The 22498-nt window shown below is 37.6% G+C and overlaps 1 long non-coding RNA gene across 22 annotated transcripts in view; it reads right to left on the reverse strand.

The window, feature by feature from the left end:
• The window catches only part of LOC102742234 (uncharacterized), a 676629-nt gene that overhangs the window by 474501 nt on the left and 179630 nt on the right, over positions 1 to 22498 (reverse strand). The window contains exons 4-5 of one of the 22 annotated variants that reach the window (XR_014147843.1): positions 5082 to 5132; positions 2490 to 2522 (exon numbers count right to left, since the gene is read on the reverse strand). The exons of 20 other annotated variants lie outside the window; for them this stretch is intronic. This is a non-coding gene — a long non-coding RNA (uncharacterized LOC102742234). The remainder of the gene's footprint in view (positions 1 to 2489; positions 2523 to 5081; positions 5133 to 22498) is intronic. One more of the 22 variants, XR_014147842.1, reaches the window with a different exon arrangement.

The raw sequence follows: 22498 nt of genomic DNA on the forward strand, positions 1-22498 counted from the left end.
GAGAGAGAGAGTGAGTATAAGCAGGGGGAGAGGGGCACAGGCAGAGTGAGAGGGAGAAGCAGACTCCCTGCTGAGCAAGGGGGCGGATGCGGAACTCGATCCCAGGACCCTGGGATCATGACCTGAGCCAAAGGCAGACGCTTAATGGACTGAGCCACCCAGGTGCCCCCCCCACCCCGTACTTTGAAACATACTTTATGCATTCTGGAAACATTCTTCAGTTTAATCATGCCAGTATCTTATTCATTCCTCCTCTTACTCCTGTTTGTTTTTTGGCTCATATTTTGAGCTCTTTCATTTGCTTGTTTGTTTCATCTCATTGACCAAGTGTTTCATTTACATTATCTGTGTTGCTTTATTTTTTGTCACTATAATGCAGTCTCACATGTATTATGGTACACACAGACAACATTTATTCTAATTTTGTGTGTATGTGCTCCATTAACTATGGTTCTGTCTCCTTTCAGTTCAGTGTTCAGTTTTCCATGCTTCTGTGGTACTAAATTTCTGCAAATATTTATTGATTCTGTGTTGTGTGTGTTCACCTTTGTATTTATTATATGTTGGATGATCACTGTACCTGCTGGGTCTGAGGGTCACATTGCTCTAAGTTGTCTCCACTTATCATCAGTTCTGCCCTATCTTTGTGCCTAAATTCTCTAAGTCACTTCACTCCTGGAGGCAGAAAATAGTTGTCTTTGCCTGGTCCAGGATATGGTGTGGGGAGGAATGCCACTGAGTCAGTTGATTCTCCTAAGGTATTCCCATCCCACCACTCTGTTGGTGGTGTTGGGAGGAGCTAGGTGTCCTGGAGGAGCCCACTCTCATTGCTGAGGATGGAGCAATAAGAATTAGCAACAGCACTATTCCACATTTTGGTCAGTGGTTTCCTTCTTTTATCTAATTTCTACCTGTTTTCCATCTTTTAGGAAATGTCCTAGATCTTAGATATTAGAAAATAATCTAATATTGAATCTAAAATATCCTCATTCTCTATTCTCTTAGAAATACTTAAAGATTGGGCGCCTGGGTGGCTCAGTTGGTTAAGTGACTGCCTTCGGCTCAGGTCATGATCCTGGAGTCCCTGGATCGAGTCCCGCATCGGGCTCCCTGCTCGGCGGGGAGTCTGCTTCTCCCTCTTCCACTCCCTGTTTGTGTTCCCTCTCTCGCTGTGTCTTTCTCTGTCAAATAAATAAATAAAATCTTTAAAAAAAAAAAAAGAAATACTTAAAGATTAATATTAGACTATAACTTAGTGTTATCCCCAAAATATCTGTGTAACAGTTACTTGGTATCATTTTATACAAAAGAAATGAAGCAGAAAACATGTTTTGATAGTTTTCATGGATTCAACTCTGTACTTGGAGAATGCAAACCTATAATTATACATGATTTTTTTCCTGTTTCTTGTAATAAAATGCAGTAAATCTTAAGAGGATGCTAGGACCTCTAGCTGCTCTATGTGCTCTATGTCCAACAGTGACAATGTTGCTCAAAGATGAATTATGTTTTATGGATATTACTCTTCAAAAACCATGTGCCATGTTACTGGCTTCTTTCTTAGCCGAGGAAACCACAAGGGCCATAATGAGAGCAATATTTCCTAGACAACAACAAAGTTAACTATTCATTAAATATTAGAGTCAGTGTAAAGTCTACTGGAGAAGTTATCCAAACCCCTCAGCAAAGTTGTTGCAAGAAATATCCTGGGCATTTACTCTTTGGACCCTTTGACTCTGATCAAGAATAGTCCTGACAGAGTAATTCATTATGAAAGAAAACCCACATAACACAAATTACCAAGGTTGAAAACGTAATTATCATTAGAATGAATATTACATAAGTATTGCAACTGAAAACAATAAATCATATATAAATATACACATTTGAGCTTAAAAATATAAAAGAAAAAAGAAAAACCAAAACAAATCAATAAAAACACTTAAAAAGAAGACTGGCACCACACTATTAAGCAAGGAGAGCTCTTGAGAAGAATAAAATAGTCTCCAACTTCACAAAGACCAAGGTGACGGTGGGCTGCCGGCTGGGTTCTCAAAGCCCAAAATGATCTTCATAAATGTGAAGAAAGAGCTCAACTATCACAATTATCAAAGGGAATAGTTTGCATGTGTCTACACTGGGGTTGTAACTGATGTCTGCTGGACAGGTGCAGTGGATTATCATTTCAGTCAAATATTCCTCTGTATCTTGAACACTGCACTATGTTGCATGCCATCTTGAGCATGAATGACAGATCCTATTGTCACCCTCCACTCTAGATTTTGAGTATTATCATGTGGTATTAGAAACTCTCTACCCACATCTATATCTATATCTACATGTACAGAGAATGCGTGAGAGAGAGGGAGAGAAAGAGAAAACTTTTCCTTTTTGTGGTTGGTATGTAGTTGGTAATACATATAATATTCTTCAAACAGATAAGATTATTATAAATCATCAATCACAGATTTCTTATAAACACTACTTACATTCAGTTTTAATATTGGTCCTGCAGCAGCAAACTATATGAAAGGGAAAACAAATTATCAAATAGAATAATTATATTTCAGGCTTTTATAAAAATTCAAGGACCTGTATATATGTCAATATTCTGGTTGTGACATTATACTATATTTTGGCAAAATGTTACCACTGGGGCAAACTGGGCAAAGTATATAAGGGAACTCTCTCCATATTATTTCTTAAACCATATATGAATCTGCAGTGATCTCAATTAAATAATTGAAATCCTGTTTAATTAAAAAAAACTAAATAAAAAATAACTCAAGGGATAATCTGGATTAAAATGAACTCTGGTGCTCAAGGAGCTTCACTCATTGTTTGTTTTGTACCCTGCATCTTTGTCATATTTCAAGCCCTTTTAGTCCCTCTTCCCCCTTCCTACCCAACTACCAAAAGTAAAATAAAATGCATTTTAAAACATTTTCTGGCAGAAATTAATCAGGAAAATCCATTAATCAGCCCTAATCCCCAAAGATACCTGGAAATATTAACTACCTAATGACATAATTTTCTTATAAATTCTACTTTCTATATTTCATATTAAATGCATGATTATAGTAATAAATCATCTTTTATTGATCAACAATCAATTTATGACAATCAAAAATTGCCAAATAATGAGGCACCTGGGTGGCTGAGTCGGTTAAGTGTCTGCCTTCAGTTTGGGTCATGATCCTGGGGTCCTGGGATCAGAGCCCCACATAGGGCTCCCAGCTCAGCGGGAAAGCAGGGAGTCTGCTTCTCCCTCTCTCTCTGCCCCTTCTCCCCCCGCCCCGCTCTGCTGCCTCTCTCTCTCACTCGTTCTCTCTCATAATAAAATCTTTTTTAAAAATTGCCAAATAAGTTATAAGTGGGGAATTTTGGTACTTCTTATATCAAATTAGAGATAAAATTAAAGATTGTACTATTCTTAATTTGATTCAAATTGAATGATTAAAGGAAAATTCAAGACTTCTAATCTTATTTGACTCAGTTTCTATATTTTTACTTTTAAAAAATTCTATTACTAGCAGATCCTCATTTCATTTCATTGGACATTTTATTGTCATGAATAGATATCAATTTCCCAACTGGGTGTAAACAGTTGAATTATCTTGTAATTCATATTTGTTTGTATTTATCGTTTCAGGTGCAATATCACAGCAGAAAATCAAGTTATTTTACAATCATGTCAACTCACCAAAAATAACCATGCATATTTCTGAGAGGTTTATTATTCTATTTTATATAATAAAATATGAAGAATATATATTTTCTCCCAGGTTTAAACTCTTTTCGCTCATTTGATTGTTAAAATTAACAGGATATAGCCCATTCAATGCTCCATTTCCTTTTGTAAAAGTTCAAACACAAAATCACAAGATGTCATTACAAAGACTACTAGCAGAATTTAATGTGACATGCAAAACATTACATCATTTTCCTTTTATCCTTTTAAGGAGAACATGTTGGTTTGAGCTAATTTTAGATTTCAGATGAAATTTAATCACACTATTTCACCCTCACCTAAGGGAAGTAAAAAATTAAACATTATGCATTAGGTTGTAACCTTAAGATTACAGAATGATCTCTTTTCTTTAATTCACTGGCAATGTAATAGTTACATCACTTCAGAAGAGATTACAATTTCAAGATGAGATCCACAGAGAATTTTAATTTTCCCGTTCTCTGATAGTTTTTACCAGATGACTGTCAATTCCTTAGACAATGTAGGAGAGTTACATTCACTAGATATCTTTAGTCTTGAAAAGGAAAGGACAACCTGAATATATCATTTGGTAGCCTAACCAAGCTTTTCATATTTAAGTTAAAAATGTGGGGCACATCGCTGGCTCAGTCCACAGAGGGTGTGACTCTTGATCTTGAAGTTGCGAGTTCAAGCCCCACAGTGGGTGTGGAGCCTACTTAAATTTTTTTTTAATTTTTAAAAAATGTGATTTTTAAAAACTTTTATTTATTAAAGAAGTGTGTGTCAAATATGTTTCGGACACTGTTCTGGAAAAATGGTGAAAATAGTAATAAAAAAACAAATCTCAAAGATTTTTACTCTACTGGGGAACTATTAGGACATTATAATTGAATATGGCAAGTGTGACAATCAGAGAATTTATTTGGAGATACAGGCTTACAACGACAGGAAACAGTACCTAGCCCAGTGTTAGGAGCTAAGAAAAGCCCCCTAAAGAAAGCAAGATTCAAGCAAAAGTAGAGATGCTGCGATTTCTGCTTGGTGTTTGTATTTTAGCTTGAGGACTAATGGTATCCATTGACTACACTTAAGCAAGGCAGAGTTAAAAATAAGATTTATATTCATTAAAAAAATCCCTTTGGTTGAAGTATAGACAATGGATCAGAGACGGGACAGTTTACAAGATATACAAGGAATCTGTAGCGTGTTTATAAAGCTACCAGCCAATGACTCAGTCTTGTAGCATTGCTGGGTCAGACATACCACAGTTTGGATTTGGATCCAGGGAATGAAGAGATTCTGCTTACTAGAGAAACTCAAAATAGCTAAGAACCAATCTAGTTAATAAAAGAATGGAATTTTGACTTACAATTTTTTTTCATTCTTTGTGATAGAATGTCCTCAGTAACTACACAGAATTCTGAGAGACAAAAGGCAAAGCTTATTTGTATCCTCTTGATTTAATACTATATTAATGCAATCAAATGCTCACCAGGATTCTGAAATTTTGACCAGACTTACTTGCTATATACTTCTAAATCATTCCCCTGACTCAATTAAATACATGATAATTTCTTTCTTATTGTGTTAATTTTAACCGTTTTTAAAATAGAAGCCTCAACAAAATTTCATCGGGCTTTCTTTTAGCATCTTCAGCTCATTTCCTTCTGTTTGGAGAAGAACTAAATCTCTGTGGGTGGGTTAGACATTTGTTTTAAATCTTCTCTCACAATTTTAATGTTGTGAACCTTGCTTTAGGTTAATAACCCCTTTAATTTTGGCATCTATATTAATCAGATCTGTTAAGGGTTAAAAAAAAATCCAATTTGAATTACCTTAAAGAAAAGGAGAATATATCAACTCAGGAAACCAAACCACTGAAAGATGTTACCAAGTGACAGGAACAAGAGAAACAATTAATTCAAATGCCAACAGGACTCAGTCTCTACATATTCCACTCAATTTCCTCTGAATGCTTGCTGGAACCTTTCAGACTAGCTTCTTCTGAAGGAGTAGAAACATGAGTGCTATGCTATAATCTTGTAGCTCACATTCCACAACTCTGGCCACCAACCTAGGCCAATCACTTCCCAGATTCCTACAAAAGTACTGAGATTGCCCCAGCTTTAATCAGTGGCTCACCCCAAGACCAGAGAAATACAGCCAGTGTTGATGGGTCATATGATGGTAAGTCATCATAGAATCATAGAGTTGGAGAAGGAAGAAGAGTTCTTTGAAGGGAGATCTTAAGAAATGGTATTGGTTACATTGGTCAGCCCAAGATCACGGGCGATAATTAATTTAAAAGCTTATAATTTTATTTAAAGATTCAGTGGAGAACCAGAGGGGGAGGCAAACCATAAGAGACTCTTAACTATAGGAAACAAACTGGGGATTGCTGATCACGCAGTTGTTGGAGGAAACACCTGAGAAGAAACAAACCACCATTCCCTGACTGGCTTCCATCAGCAGGAATCGCGCCCCAGCTTCCTCAGATCGGTTATATCCCTGGCGCTACAGAATCCTTCTCTTTCTTAAGACACTTTGCATTGTAGAATGTTCCTGGATGTGCATATCTAGTGTTTGAAAGAGAGGAGGGATTTATACTGGTCCTGTACATAGAAGATTTGTCTGGCACAGGAGAAAAATTAGCCAAGAGAGATTATTGTTTAAATTCGTTTGAAATCAGAATGAGATTTTTAGTTGTATGTGTGACACATTCATTGAATTATCACTGTTTTTCCTAGGACAACATCAAGCCTAAGTACTGAACAAAATCAAGATTTTTTTTTTCTTGGCCTTCCTTTCTGTGGCTAATGTCATATATAATATTTATCAGGATCACACCTACTTGGCTATAAAACAGACGGTTTTTCCAGTTTTTAAAGGTTACTCTTTTGTTTCTATTTTGCTTTACTCATATGTATTCTCAACATTTTCTTAACATACAGGACCAGATTGAACATGTTTATCATTCAAATATGCGAAATGCTACAGCTACAAGTGAATTTGTTCCACTCTCTTAATCTTTCCCATGTTTAATAGAGGATAGGTCTTGCCCCATTTGGGGGACTCTATGGAGGGTATTTTTATGCTGCTGAATATCATGTCTATAATAGATGCATGCATGCAGCCTTTCCTCCCTAATTTCCCCTCCTCCCCCCTTTTTTTTGTCCTTGTTGACATTACAAGCTTTTAACACATTTTTGACCGAGGATCTCTGAGGCTAGAAGTATAAGTCCCCAGCCAGCTACCCTCATGATGGTATTACTGATGTGTAACTCATTCTTGTGTGGTGTTCTGTGCATAGAGCCTGTGTAGTGCTATTCATATTCAGGATTCTGGTTTGTTTTGTTTTGTTTTTCCCTCAAAACATGTTAGTTTCCTTTTTTGAAAAAAAAATCAGAACTCTATTTCCCATTCCATAAACCCTGACATTATTTCAAGTTTTATAATATCTTATGGTATATATTTTATTTTTTTATTGGCTTAGTTTTTAAATTATATCAGTCCAGAAAAATTTGGCCTTTTCTCATGGGGAAACAAATGGAGCTGCTCTTCAGAATAGACATTCTACCTTGATCCCACCATTTTAGTGAAAAACAACAACAACAACAACAACTAAGTTTGTTTAACTTTCAGGGTTTCTCCTTAATGTATTTTCCTCTGAGGATTTCTTTTGAGAGAGCTCTTCATACTCTTAATGGTTTGCTTGAGCTACAAGAATGCCATTTAAAAAAATAAGGGGACAATACATGGTTTACTGTTTAGTATACCTACATAATATGTACAAACTGGATCTATAAACAAGTATTTTATACTGGACCAGGTAAGTACTAAAGTAACCTAATAAGGCATATGTTTTATGTTCTGCTTGCAAGGCAAATGACAGTGCTTTTGTGTGCTGGAGGAGGTTGCTGATTTGTGCTAAAAGCCACTTCTGATTGAGAGGGATAGAACCTGGGCTGATTTTTTTTTCTTGTGAAGCCTCTTTCTAGGAATTTTTTTATCTTTTTTTTTGTCTTTTTTCAAAAATACATTTCTGAATGTAAACCTTCATTAACAACAGAAAATACATGTGGTGTTTACAAAACTTGTTTACTACATTAAAATTTCCTTTCTATTAAAAAAAACCATTAACAAGTTTTGAGAATCCTACAAAATAAAAAAAAAAGGGGGGGGGAAATATTCACAAGGCACTCAGATAAAGGAATGTGAAACCATACATCTTGGTGAAGTATATTACTTGAAATAGTGCATCTGAATAAATAATATTCATTTTTAGTTATCAAATTTCAAACCTAACATTAGAAAAGTAACAGTCACTTTCTATAATTACCTTGTCTAGACAGATTACTCAAAATCTGAAATCCCTTTGTAGCTAGAGATTTTAGGTCACTCATCTGACAGCGAAAATTTACCTCACAGTTTTCTATTAAGCCAACATCTTTATAATACATCATTAAGCTCTTTATCTCCAAGACTGACTTTTAAGATGAAACTAAATTTCAGAAGCAACAATACCAAATCACAAATCTGAATGTAATACACAGGCAATTGTCAGCCTTTCTGTGGCACACCCTGGAAACATTCACAATAACAGAGAATTTTAGAATGCAGATTATGATTTTTAAAATCACATGGCAAGTATTTGTTGATAAAATATATTTTAACTTTACATAGAATACAACCTATTAAAACCCTGAAGCCCCTTCTTGTTGATTAAATCCTGAAGTAGACAAAGGTAGGAGTACAGTGTTGAAAGGCAGGGTTAATTTATACACTCGTCCCACCCCATACAAGTTATCCAGGGACCAAGTTGAAAGGATCAATTACTAGAGAGTTAGTTATATATAGTATATAGTTATAGTATATATATAGTTATATTTTTTGATTTATGAGTCATCTAGTTTTCATCAAGTACTAGAAGCCTGGTGTAGGTTACAGGCAGGCATGTCTTAGCCTCTTCTCACAAAAATTTCACTCTAGAGCTATGTTTATACATCTCAACTATTTTGAATGTGTGGGATGTTTTTGTTTTCTCATTTATAACACGATCATCTTGTTTATCCAGTTCAGCTCTATGGAAGTGCAGGTCTGATGATCCAGTGAATCCCAATCATTCCACTTTAGACAGTGCTTTGAAAAACCACCTTATAAGGTACTGTCCAATAGATAGGCTATTTGGAGGCAGGTGCCAACTCCTGAATAGATGATTAAGAATCAGAAGTGTGGTGTTATGTGGAAGAAATCCCTTAAAGTGGATTCCGGGTGGATGTTGAGAAAGTCATCAAGATGATATGATCAGTGGTTGGCCCTTGAGTTGAACCTAAGCAATTGGAGCCTTCGCACCCTCTGCCTTATCCTTGTAGTATGTACTCCACTTGCTTGCTCTGTTCTCAGAAGCCACCTGAAAGACATAGCCTTGAGATAGAAATGAGGTATTAAGACCATCTGGGCAATATATGTGACTGAACCCAATTAAGGCCTTTGTATAAACTTTTAAGATTTGACAGGGAGGTACAGATATCTACTCATTTTACAGCTGCCCAAAACAAGCCTCAAAGTAAGTGCCCTTGCTTATTAAACCTGCCCCCTATCAATCTGGAGTGCTCTCTTTCTTTGGTGTCCCCTTGCCTTCTGTACAGGACCAGTATGCAAACCAACAATTGGTGAGTCAGGCAGGAGACCAAAGAGATGGGCCTTGGGAACAAAACATCCACAGGGTAAATCTCAAGTTAGCCATCAACATCTATGTGGAGAGGTGGGTGGCCCTTATATTAGATGCTAGTGGACTGCATGTCAGTATGTGGACACTTGGAAAATGCTGGCTGTTTTCATGTGCTTGTTTGAGAAACTGTGCACAGTGCACTGTGACAAAGAAAGGAAAGGAATGGTTGCTACAGTGGGCTGGCTCCTGCTGTGGGCAGTCTACGAGACATTGATACCCAATTAGAGGCTGAAGCTGGACTCAGAAAGTTGGAAAAAGAGGGGAGCCTGGGTGGCTCAGTCAGTTAAGTGTCCAATTTGATTTCAGCTTAGATCATGATCTCAGGGTTGTGGGATCGAATCCCACATTAGGCTGAACATGGAGCCTGCTTAAGATTCTCTTGCTTGCCCTCTAGCTCTGCCCCTCTCTGCCTCCCTCTTAAAAAAGAAAAAAGGTTGGAAGAAGAGCTAAACTTAGAGAAAGGCATGCAGTTGTCCACTATTCTGCTTCTCCCTCTGCCCCTCCCCCTACTTGTGTTTTCGCTCTCTCTCTCTCAAAAAATAAAATCTTTAAAAAAAAGATCTTTGACTACCTAAGAAAATAGTCTTTATTATAAGAGCTAAGTCTCTTAAACTCTAACTTTTGTATATGTTAAATTCCATGGGAAGCAGTGTCAAATAAAAAGTGACGCTAACTTTCTTAGGGTGCATTTGTATGAAATTCCTAAAAGTCTGATATGTCCTGGCATAATGATAATACTTTATCATTATGTAATTATAAACCAATCATAATTTTAAAATGTATGTCACAGAAATCACCAAATTCCCTTGTCAACTGCTTTATAATAAACTCTCATCAGATTTTTAACCATGGCCATTTTAAAGTCCTTTGTCATTAGCAGGCAGTTATTATTTGGCTCAGTTATTGTTTTGCTTTGGCAAAAAGTATTCCTACAAAAGTCCTTTATCTTCAAGAGATTCATGGAAAAGACTTGGACAAGTACAGTTTACTGATAACTAAGATCAATTTGCCTTCACGTGGGAGGGACAATAATGATCCTTTCAAGTGCTTCTCCAAGGCTACTGGCACAGTCCTACCATGAGATGGTAGCCTGAGATCTGTCCCTGTTCTCTTTCCCCACATCAGTAAAATGGACCCATTGCATTGATGATATAACCTTAACACGTAAAGACCTGCCTCTACTGCAGGATATCTGCAGGCTGGAACATCTGCAAGGAAAAAGATGGGTGGGGAACCCACTGAAAAGTCAAGGCCCAGGCACCGCAAGGTTTTGGGAGTCAGTTGGTTGGCTAAGATATATGTTGTCTCAGAAGCTATGTTTGATAAGATGCAGGCCTATCCAAACCCTAAGAATGTAAAGGAGATGCAAGCCTTTGTAGGAATTTGGGGGCTTTTAGAGGACTTTTATTTCCCACCTGGCGTGGTGCCTCTGCCCTTTATTGCCCAGTAAAGAAAGGGCATGTGTGGGACTGGGGATCAGAGCAGCAAGCTACCTTTGAGAAAGACAAACACTAGCAAAGAAGATTAAAGCTCTGGGCATCTCCCAAGTAGTCATTTAAATTAGATGTGTCCATGACTCTGGAAGGTATGAGTCAAGCACTGTGGCAGAGACAACAGAAGGGGAGAATGCTCCCTGGAATTCTGGTCCCAGCTCTGGAATGGGGTAGAAACCCAATCTACCCCCCACAGAGCAGCTCCTAGCAGTGTACCAGTACTTCTCTAGGTGGTGCCTCTCAGGAAGAAATGAACTGAAGCAGCCAACGGGCTAAACTCAGTGAGGTTTGGTGATCACTCAGGAGCCCTGGCCTATAATCCTTTGTACCGACAGCTGGGCTGTTCTAAAGAGATGAACCCTATGTCTTGGACAATGGGAAGCCAAGGAGTTGATGATTCATGAGTGTGCCCTTGTGGGGTCAGGATGTGTGGAGAGACATTTGGGTTCACCTGTAAAACAGCCTGAGGCAATCCTCACTGTCACTCACATTATGGCTCATAAGGCACTGACCTCCCTAATGATTAAGAAGCTTATGCCCAGCTTGGGTATAAGGCCTAACAAGTGACCCTTTAGCAAATACAGCAGACTTGATGCATAGAAAGAGTGACTACTGCAATAGTTGGGTGGCATCACATATTGCTAACTAGCCAGATTGCCCTTGAAATACACTGACTTGGTAGATGCAGTAATAACATCCAACAAGAGGCAATCCACAAGAGTTCCCAACTGATAAGGAATTGGCAAATTGGCTCCTTCCCTCTGGGTTAGGGTTGTAAATATGCCCTGGTTTGTATAGACACTGCATCTGGCCTAACCCAAGCTTCCCCTTTTTGCCACACAAACCAGGCTGCCAGTATTAGGGGATTAGACAAGCTGAGTACCATGTGTGAATACCCTCATCAAATAGACAGTGACTGGGGTCATGTTTCAAAGATCATGATATGCAAGACTGGGCAAAAGAACATGACATTGAATGGAGGTTTCATCTCCTCTAAAACCTACAGGCTTGCAGGGTTGGTAGAGAGGAAGAATTAGATATTAAAGCAGCAGATTAAATTACTAACCTTGGCTAGGACTAGAGTACTTTCCCAGGCCTTAGTACATTTCGGTGATCAACCAGTAGGGCCTGTTGCCCCATATCCCAGACTGGGAACCCCTGCCGAGGCACCTGATATTATAAAGGTATGGAAGTCCCTGGAAACAGCCATTTCCCAGACTCTCATTGTGGATCAATGTGCTATACAGCTGAGAATACCAAGCCCCATCACACCTGGGAAAGGAGCTATCCACTGGAAGTTGCAATGCGTCATCCCCCTGGGATGAGTGAGTTGCTCTACATCCCTGGGTAAGGGGTAACTACTCAATCTCTACTGGGATCCCATTGTTCTGCTGCAAGCTGCACCCGTTGAAACACATCACACCTAGAATGGAACACATATCATTAAAAGAGGGGAGAAAGAAGGGGTTCTGATCTGGCTTATCCCACCTGCTTCTTCTTATGCCTAACAATGCTCTCTCTCCCAGCCAACATGTATAGTATGTACAACCAGGTCAAGTTCCTAAAGCTGCCAACCTTTCTCACCTCAAGTCCAGGTGAGCATGTTCTGTTTCCCACTGGTATGATCATTTGGCTGTCATCTCTGTTCCCTCCATTGGCCTGGAAGACTTTACAGCCCTTACTAAATTCACCCAGCAAGTCTTGAATGATAGCCAATGAAGCCTGTCCTTACTGGACACTGAAATGTCTCTAACGAGAAAAGTGTCCTCCAAAATAGGATTACCTTAGACATTATTACTGTCTCACAAGGAGGCATCTGTGCTGTTATCCAAATAGGATGTTGTGTGTTCATACTTGATGAGTCTGCTTTAATGTATCATCTTTATTAAACTGCATGAGGACACAAGTGAATACCCTGGGTGATCTGATCCTCAACCAAGGGGCCTTTAATGATTCAATGGTTCAGAGCATGGGGATTGTGGTAAAGGTAGAAAAAGGGTGTCACTGATTTGGGGAATTATTATTGTCTTAACCTGTGTTTTCTGTTGCATGTGCCTATATTGTTGCTGTGGCATCCACCTGTAATGCAGCCAGATGGCCACCAAATGAGCCCCCTCCATGCTTATGAGACCCCCTGCTGACCTCCCAGGGCACATGGTGAAAGAAGGGAGCAAGTGAGATTATAAGAGACCTCCCAGGGCACATGGTAAAAGAAGGGAGCAAGTGAGATTATAAGAGATTCTCACAAAAGACAGAATGTTGAGTGAGGTCATCGAGAAGATGTAACCACTGGTTGACCCGTAAGGGGGATCCAGGAATTGGAGGCTCCTCATCCCTTCTCTTGTTTGAAGGTACATTCTGCTTACCTTCCCTACTCTGAGAAGCTGCCCCAAGGATACAGCTTCAAGACAGAAATGTGGTGTTGAGACTACCTAGATGGTATACAAGCCTGAACCCAGTTGAGGTATCTAAATAAACTTTTAAGATTTGGGGGCAAATGCAGAAATCTACTCATCTTTCAGGTGCCTAAGACAAGTCTGGTATATAAGTTTCCTTGCTTATTAAATATGCCATCTACCAATCTGGAGTGGTCTTCCTTCTTTGGTCTCTCCTTGCCCCCTGTGTATGAGGCCAGTTTACAAACCAACAGTGGGAACTGCTAGATAAAGAGCATGGCCTGAAATAGTGGCAGGCATTCTGTCCAGTACACACTGGGGAGATGTCCAATTAGAAAAGATTATATCTTGAAAAGAGAAAGGAACTGACAGAGCAGCAATGAATGAGCATGCCACACCAAAGGGGTTGTATGTAGTAGGGTGAATAGATAGGAGCTAAATAATCAAGGAAAAAGGGAAAGATGGAAATAAACACCACAGGCAGAGAGAACAAACTGATAAGACTCTCAACTCCGTGCTCCATCTACTTATTTCACTTATCTACATATTATAGGCTTTTTGAAGTATTCAAGTGCCTTACTCTTGCCTAAGCTACTCATCTGTAGACTATAAACATAACAGTATGATTCTAGCAACTGTTAGTTCCAGGGCTCTTTGGACCCCAGTTATTATTTCGATGCACAGGAGGTAAATGATTCCAACAAAAGTTTTTAGTCTACAATGTACTCCCAATTTTTAACTGTGTTTACTCTGATAGTATGGGTGGTTGTCGGGGCCGGGGACTGACTGGGTGAGGACTGAGATGACCTTTTTTCACTATTTATATATTCATTAAATAGTGGGATTACATGTGATTTTTTTCAATGTTTTTCAAGTAAAAGTTTTTTAAAACCAAGAATTTAAGTGGTAACCATTCTAGACACAGGTATAATTTCTGAGAGTATATTTTTATACAAGACATTTTATATATAGGAATTATATCATTTTGAGTATTTTAAGACTGAGTATGGAAGGCTTGTCCTTTATCTTGGTGCAATCCCAGCCTTGCTATGAATAAAAAGCTCAGAGATAGGCACCAGAAGTACAGTATTACCATTGAAAGATGGAAAGGGAGGGAAAAAAGATGAAGTACACTTGAACACAAATATAGTTCATAAAAATCTTTGTAATGAATTACAAAGAAATAATATTAGCAAAACTTCTATTTTCACACTTAAAATATTTTAACGCTCTTAAAATAAAAAATATGGCTTCAAATTACAGTTCTTACTGGAGTTTGAGAAAATACATACTTGGTTAATTTCATGCTATTTTAGTAATCTAATTACAAATCAGGCAATATACATATGCATATTATAATTGACTTTGAATAGGGGTTCTACAGATGGATACCCACAACCAAAGTACAATTAGACATTGTTTTACTTGAATAATTGTTTCAGATAAGATCAATCTTCTCTTGTATTCCCATTTAGTCAAAATGTACTATTTAATATTGGATCATACCAAAACTTAACACTGAGAAGGATATTATGTTCTATTAAGTCAAAGGAAGGTTATAACCAAAAATATTTTTCCTTGTAGCTGAAACAATACTTTAAAAATTATAACATAATTGCTGTGTTCTTAAGAAAAATGCATTCATTGTTCTTTCCAAATAGCAAGTTATTTATGGAATAGATTCTTATTATTAACATTTATAATAATTGATAAAAGATCCTTTAGTTTATAAATACCATACAAAGAATTTGGGAGGATTAAATGTTACATTTAATTGAGTAAGTTTTCATGAAGAGCTGCTCTTACATATTATTTAGATCTTATATATAATCTTATATGTATAATATACATGATTATTGAAAGCTGGATGTTTACAAAACCATACAAAAGAGCATAGCAAAGTCAAGAGACAAAAGGATGAATCACCACTCCAGTCCAGGGGTTCCAGGACTTAAAAGAATAGTAATAGCTTTTTTTTGCCTGAATAATAAAGACAAGAGAGTCAGAGAAATTTGGCTCTGCCTTCCTCCCACAAAGGACAAAAACAAAAACTGGCCTCTAGTTAGGATATGATGTGAATTCTTGGCCAAAGACAACCCAGATTGAAGAACAGTATATCTTTCTGTCTGCCTTCTAAAATAATTAATTCAAATACAATTCAGATCATTTAGCAGGTATAACCTATTTCTAGGTAGTAGACAATTATGAGACATCAGAGCAAGTGTGCCAGAATTTGAACTTTATAGACACATTGAGGGAATCAAAATTCATAATTCATTAGAGGTAGTTCCTGATTGATTTTTTTTTAAGTAAAGCACATTAAAAAGTATAAGACATAAGGCCTAAAGGAACATATATGATAGAAACTGTAGAAGAGTTAGTATTTTAGAGAGGTAGTACTTGGTTAATCAATTATTTTGTAAAAATACTTAAACTATCTGTCTGTTGCATGATGCAGAAAACATCTTGGAATCCTAGTGAGGCTAGAAACACAAGAATATTAAACCCTAAATAATATCCAGTAATTGTCATGAGAGTAGAAAGATAAGGAGTTTTCTAAGAACCCCACAGAAAATTTAGGTTTTTTTTTCCTCTAACACACTGTTCACATGTTCTAGTGCCCTTGCATGTCAAAAAATAGGCTTAGTTAGAATATTTATCATCCAAATTTTACCCAGTGGCTCCAATACCTGGCTAGGCATTGCACGGGGATTGAATAAACTGACTCATTCTTTATGGCTAAAATCCCTATGAAAGTGTCATAAGGAAAGTTACATGAAAACCCAGATGAAAAAAAAATTGTTTTTACCCAGATTCTACATTTTATGGGCATCAGAAAAAAATATGCCTGAGGCCACCAAAAACAGTTAAGCAGCTCATAGCCTCAGACTTCACCAAAATCTCTCACCAGAAGATTAACACCTGGGTGTTCTCCATCTATCCCAGGGCAGCATCACATCATCATGCTCAGACACACACAAATAAAACATGAGCTCTGCCCGGTGGGTCACACACAGATCAGGCCTCTACACTCTCTTCTAATGAGGGATTTTAATTATACATAACCCTTGTTAGAGAGATGCAGCTACCTCCCCAACCTGAAAGAAGTCCATCAGAAACTGTTCAATGAAAGCCATAGGCAACTCCAGAAAGACTGAGAGCCCTTAACTCTCCTTGGCAGTAGCTACACTGATTCTCTTGGCAACCTTCTGACCAGCATAACACACCATGCTGCCCGCCTATAGTCTTCTAATTGTCAGTATCAAGAGATAAATAATCCTGATGTTCTCTTTGTCATTATTATTACACATGCCAATCACTTCTTCCTCTTCTCTGAACAAACTATCTCCTTTATTCTCCAAATGTTCTACTAGGTCCTCTTCACGTTTATGTCATGATGACAATTTCCTTGTTCCCACAGTCTTCACCAAGTGTTTGTTCACTGCCATGCCATACTTGATCCCAGTTCCTCCACAGCCTCAGAACAGAAAGTTCTACAGCTCACTAAATTCACGATTGTGAGGTGAGATTAGCATCAGCATCACTTTTTTTTCCCCCAGCACTATATCTCGCCATTACCCCTCCACCTTCTTATATTAAAAAGAGACACCTGAGGGGCGCGTGGGTGGCTCAGCCGTTAAGCATCTGCCTTCAGCTCAGGTCATGATCCCGGAGTCCTGGGATTGAGCCCCGCGTCGGGCTCCCTGCTCGGCAGGAAGCCTCCTTCTCGCTCTCCCACTCCCCCTGCTTGTATTCCCTCTCTCGCTGTGTCTCTCTCTGTCAAATAAATAAATGGAATCTTTAAAAAAAAAAAAAAAGAGACACCTGGGTGGCTCAATCAGTTAAGCGTCTGACTCTTGGTTTTGACTCAGGTCATCATCTCACAGTCATAGGATCGAGCCCCAAGCTGGGCTCCCACTGAGCGTGAAGCCTGCTTAAGATTCCTCTCTCTCACTCTCTCCCTCTGCCCACCCCACCAACCACTTGTGTGCTCTCTAAAAGAAAAAGAGAGAGAGAGAGACAGGCTTAGAAGCCCTTGCCTTTCAGCTGTACCACACTGCCTTGTCTCACCCTTAATGAAGATTGACAGACCAGGGCATGTCCTTCTCTCTACACTCATACCTGCATAATACTGAATGACTCCAAAGCCCATGGGAATAGCCAGTCTCATTGTATTCCTCCTTGCATCCTTGATCTCCTTACCTCTAAAGAACCTAATGTCCAGCTATCTGGACTACCTACCTATCATAGTGCCACAGGAAAATTAAGTTAAAATCCAGGGCTGCTTTATCTCTGAAATATTAAATCAAAATATCCTATTCCCTTACCATTATAGGACTTTCACAGTTTTATCACCATATCTGTTATTCAAACTCCTGATATTCAAGACATTACTCCATTTACTTCTATAATCTACCAATGTCTTTACTAATAATCTTTAGTAATAGCCTGTACCAATAACCTTTACCAATCTACCAATAACCTGACTGTTTACCCTCCTTACCTACACACAGTTTGAGTTGTGTAACCCATCCCTCTGGAATGCTCTTTCCAAAATCCAACTTCCTTATCCCTTTACCTTCTGTTATTTTAGGCCAGAAACATCAAAAACTGGAATCAAAACATATGTTCTTTCCAGTAAATCACACAACCATGTAAATTAATGCCACTAATTCATTGTTTTTAGCCTCAGCAGCAATGTTTTTCTAATTAACATTCCCTCCTATTTACTGTCCAGACTTTCTTCTGTCCTAGAAAAATGTGACTGACCACTTTGCTCCTCAGTTTCAGCATTTGGCCTTGCTTTTCACTCCACAGAGACTTTTTTTTAAGTGATCTTATTCAGATGTATTCTTTCAACTAATTATCTACTGATGACTCCCAAAGAGAAATTCTGAGACCTGATCCCCTAACACAGCTCCTTAGCTTTACATCCACCTTTCTTGCAGATAGCCTCACTTAGCAGCCCTCAAACATGCCAAATACAGTAAGCCCAAAGCTGAACATTTGAATTACATTTTCTGTAATTCTTACTATCTACCAAATTGCTCCAAATTGAAAATCAGTCATAATCTTTGGCTTTTTTTCTCATCCTTAACCCTCATCTAGTCAATCACCATAGGTTCTATCTTCTGAATAGCATTGTATCAATTTATTTTTTATGCTAATTACCCTGGTTCAGGCCACCATACTTTTTCCTAAAATACTGGCAGACTACTACACCAAACTACTACATTTTGTCTGATGCTTCAATTTATATCTGGAGCCATAGCCCAAACACCATTTTAAAAATGAAAATCTAATTCCATCACACTCTCTTAAAATGCTTGACTGCTCTCCAGTATCCTCTGGATAATGTCTAAATAAATGTCCATACTACTACTCATAGCCCTTCTTTAAATAGTACTCCTTACCATTTCAAAATTATTTATCTTTCTCTCTACCCTATTTTTATTCTGTGCCTCAGCAGCAACCACCTACTCTTTCCTCAAATTATAGGAACAATTTCCCCACCCCTTGTTTCCAAGCAAGATTCTTGAAATAGAATGTGTGATCTATCACCTGACTACCTCCTTCTTAACCTGGTATTGGATTCTATTTCCACTACAATACAGCCCTGAGCATCCCCATGGACACCTAAGTCCAGATTAGTGCATTAAAGCACCAGTCCTATGTACTCCAGGGATACACTCTATAATAAATTCACTATAGTACGTTCCCCAAGTTGTCACTTATTTGTCTGAGTTACAGGATATGATTGCATGTTCCAAAAAGGCAGAGACCGTATCTGTCATATTCATCTCCATATGCCAGTAATTAGTACATATGATAATTATTTGTTGAAAGTATAGATGAGTGAGTGAATGGATGAATGACACATCTCAAGAGACAGATTATAATTGTTTAGCAAGGCTTTATCCAGCAGACTATCTCTTTGGAGAGCTTGTATGAGGCCACTCAATGGGCTGCTGCCTCCTAGTTGATAGAAGGCCGATTTTGGTTTAGTTATCCATTTCTAGTCTAACCAACTGTGTCCAACATAATGGGATCATGTGTTATAAGCAGGCAAACTATACACAGTTGCTAGACAGAAGTGATAGGCCTGGATAATTGCTCACATTCAAGCTTCTTAAAAGATGGCAAGGCAAATGATAGGTACCTTGCTTAGTCTGTCAAATGTATCATTAATCAGGCCTTCACTTAGATGCCCATTCTTCTAAAAAGCTCTTCGTGATTCCTATCTCCAAAACTGAAAGAGGATAACTCTCATAGACATTTTCTGTGTTTCTGTCTATTTCCAGGTCATGAGCTATTTAGAGAATAGGCTTTAACTTGGATACTCAATGCTCAGTCCAGTTAATGGGTAATAGTAAATGCTTAATGTATTCATGTTGAATGTTTTATGAAGAACTAAATGATCATATGAATAAAGAAACAAATTCCTAAATCAAATCATGAAAATTTTAAAAGGTCACAAATTTTCATTGTTTTTGTTTTTCTTTAAATACATGTCCACCTAAGAGGGTGGGTGGGTGACCATTTTACTGGTCTATTAAACTCAGCTTCCCAAAAAGTAAATGAGTCTCTTGATTATTTATATCACTATAAGTCATTGCTTGAATGCAATCAGCTATTTGATTTTCAGCAGAGTGCTCTGCACAGAGTAAGTGCTTATTGAGTTAAATTAATGGAACAGTTGAACTACATTGAATTTGATTCAGATAGATTATTTCCACATGAGATTACTGAAAAAGAAGATTGAATCATATAATTCTGGGGTTTTCCTATCCCATGAATTGAACCAGGACATATATAATTAACAAAAATTAGTAACACAGCTTGTGCTGGAATCCAAACTACACAAGCTTTTTATTTTTAACATATATATAAGCTAGGGGAATATCCCTCCCCTATAAAAATTGTTCTTAATGAATTATTCAAAGTAGATTGAGCCTCTTTTATTTCTTAAAATTGTAAACCAAAATGAGAATCAATATCTCTTCAAAATCAACTTAAAATAATTGTCTTTTGGAATATCTGATTATTTCTTAGCAAACTGAGGGTTGTCATCTGTAACATTGCCCCTAATGTACTAAAAAATTTGGGTTCCCCAAATTAAAATATATTTGGTGACCGATGGTCAGGTCTTTTTTTTTTAAATGTAGGGGGCCCATAATGTATAATAACTGAACTGTATGTAAAATTTCTTTTTCTTTTTCACCCAGTAGCAGAGAGGGCCATGAGGAACAGAGGTCTGTTTCTCCTGATTAAAGTGAGAGATATTTCTGAACAATTTTTGAAGTGGGTTTTTATGTAAAAATGGTTCTAAGAATATAATTGATATGCTTAAAGTAGTCTTCAATGTCAATACTTGAATACAGCTAGACCTGCCCTCTAGATATCCTTAAATCGTGCATTTCTATAATATAAATACTATGAAATAAAGATGCCAAATGGTATGATGTTCATTTTTTTCCACTTCTCCTGATAATTATTACTCAATATTTATACCTGAAGAGTTTTTAGAAATACTAATGAAGATATTAGTAAAAAGGCTAGTTCTGCTATTTAAAATATTGCTACTTGTTGATAAATAGTCTATTAGTTTATCCCCATGTATACTTGCTTGAATACCAACTCCCATTCATAAAAAGGAATCCCTTTTCTCACTCCTGGAATACCTTCTTTCACTAAGAATCTCAGTTTCACTAAGAAACAGTTTGGGAATTATATTTACCAAGAGGGATTTGAAAAGATTTTTACTGATCCAAGACTAAGTCTGGAAGGGACTGCTCCTCCAGAGACATGGTCCACAGTCAGGTCCCCAAATCTGCTCACCTGGTCCGTTTCTGCTCAGACTTTCCGTGCCCTCAGGTTCTCTCTGCTCCCCAGGGTAATGACACTTGCCATGTAATTCAGAGGAGGGCTTGATGTTCCTTTTGGCTTTACTTCTTGGTCGCTGAGCCCTGTTCTTATTATATTTTAGATGGAAGTTTGGAACTAGGTGGCTCTGCGTCTAATACTATTACCATTTCACTCTGTGCTTTCGAAACTGGACCCCTGCCCTATTTCCTATTGAACCACATTCAGTTCTCAACCCCAGCACAGAAATATACTGGTTTTCTACGGTCCTGTTTGGATGTGATTTGTTTGTTAACCGGTTACCCTCTCCAGGGTAGTCACTTCTGTCCTGGCCTTCACCTATAGCACTGCTATTTCCTCCAATTCCTCTTCACCTTAGAAATAGGCCCTCTTTACCTCAGCATACTTACAACATGGCACTCAATCTAACTGACCATTGGAAGCTACCATTACCTGAAAAGAACACAAATTCCACTTCAGGTTATTTTAAATTTGTGATAATTTTAAAATTCTATCATTTTCTTGATTATCTTATGTGAAATTGACTTTTAAGGCATTGATAAACACAAATTAAATAGTTGTTTGATTTAAAGTCCTTGCCTTACTTGAATATTTCAGTGTACCCATGTATTTTTCCCCCTTGGGCATAATTACACATTTCAATTTTGTTATATTCTGACTTCTCACTGCACGTATAGACAAAAGCCCATTGGAATGGTAGCTTAATAAATGCCTGACCTTTAAAAAGTGTTCTCTAAATATTTTTGTGAATTATGTAGCATATTTCCTTGAATCCAAGATCTCATTTAATATGATACTTTAAAAAATTAGCTCAAAGGCATAATTTATCCCTGTAAGGATGTCGTAATTGTGATATTATACAAACAATCCTTCCCACCCAGAGTCCCATTTTGCTTTTAGTGTTCTGTAGGTATGCATAGCAACAGAACAACACTCTTTTCATAACCCATGTTATCAGTCTGGATGTCCTCAGCATTCTTCAGACAGACAGTATAATGTCAAGGTAAAATCAAAGCTTTGGTTTGGTTCTCACAAGTACAAGTAATAACAACTACATCAGAATTTATTCATCTATCTTGAGAATGTCAAGTTTCTTTTGACATCAACTTAACTACCATTTCCAACTTCAGAAATGCAAAAATGGCAACAAGAAAACACTACTTTATGAATGCTTAGGAGTCTAAGTCTCCTACTAATATTAATGAGCTTAAATTATTTTTGTTTTGGGGGTTTGCGGGGGCAGATTTGGTAAACAATTTTTTTAAAGATTTTATTTTTTTAT

This window comes from Leptonychotes weddellii, chromosome 8 (assembly GCF_054177405.1).
Source record: "Leptonychotes weddellii isolate Sample4059 chromosome 8, ASM5417740v2, whole genome shotgun sequence".
Taxonomy (NCBI): Eukaryota; Metazoa; Chordata; class Mammalia; order Carnivora; family Phocidae; genus Leptonychotes; species Leptonychotes weddellii.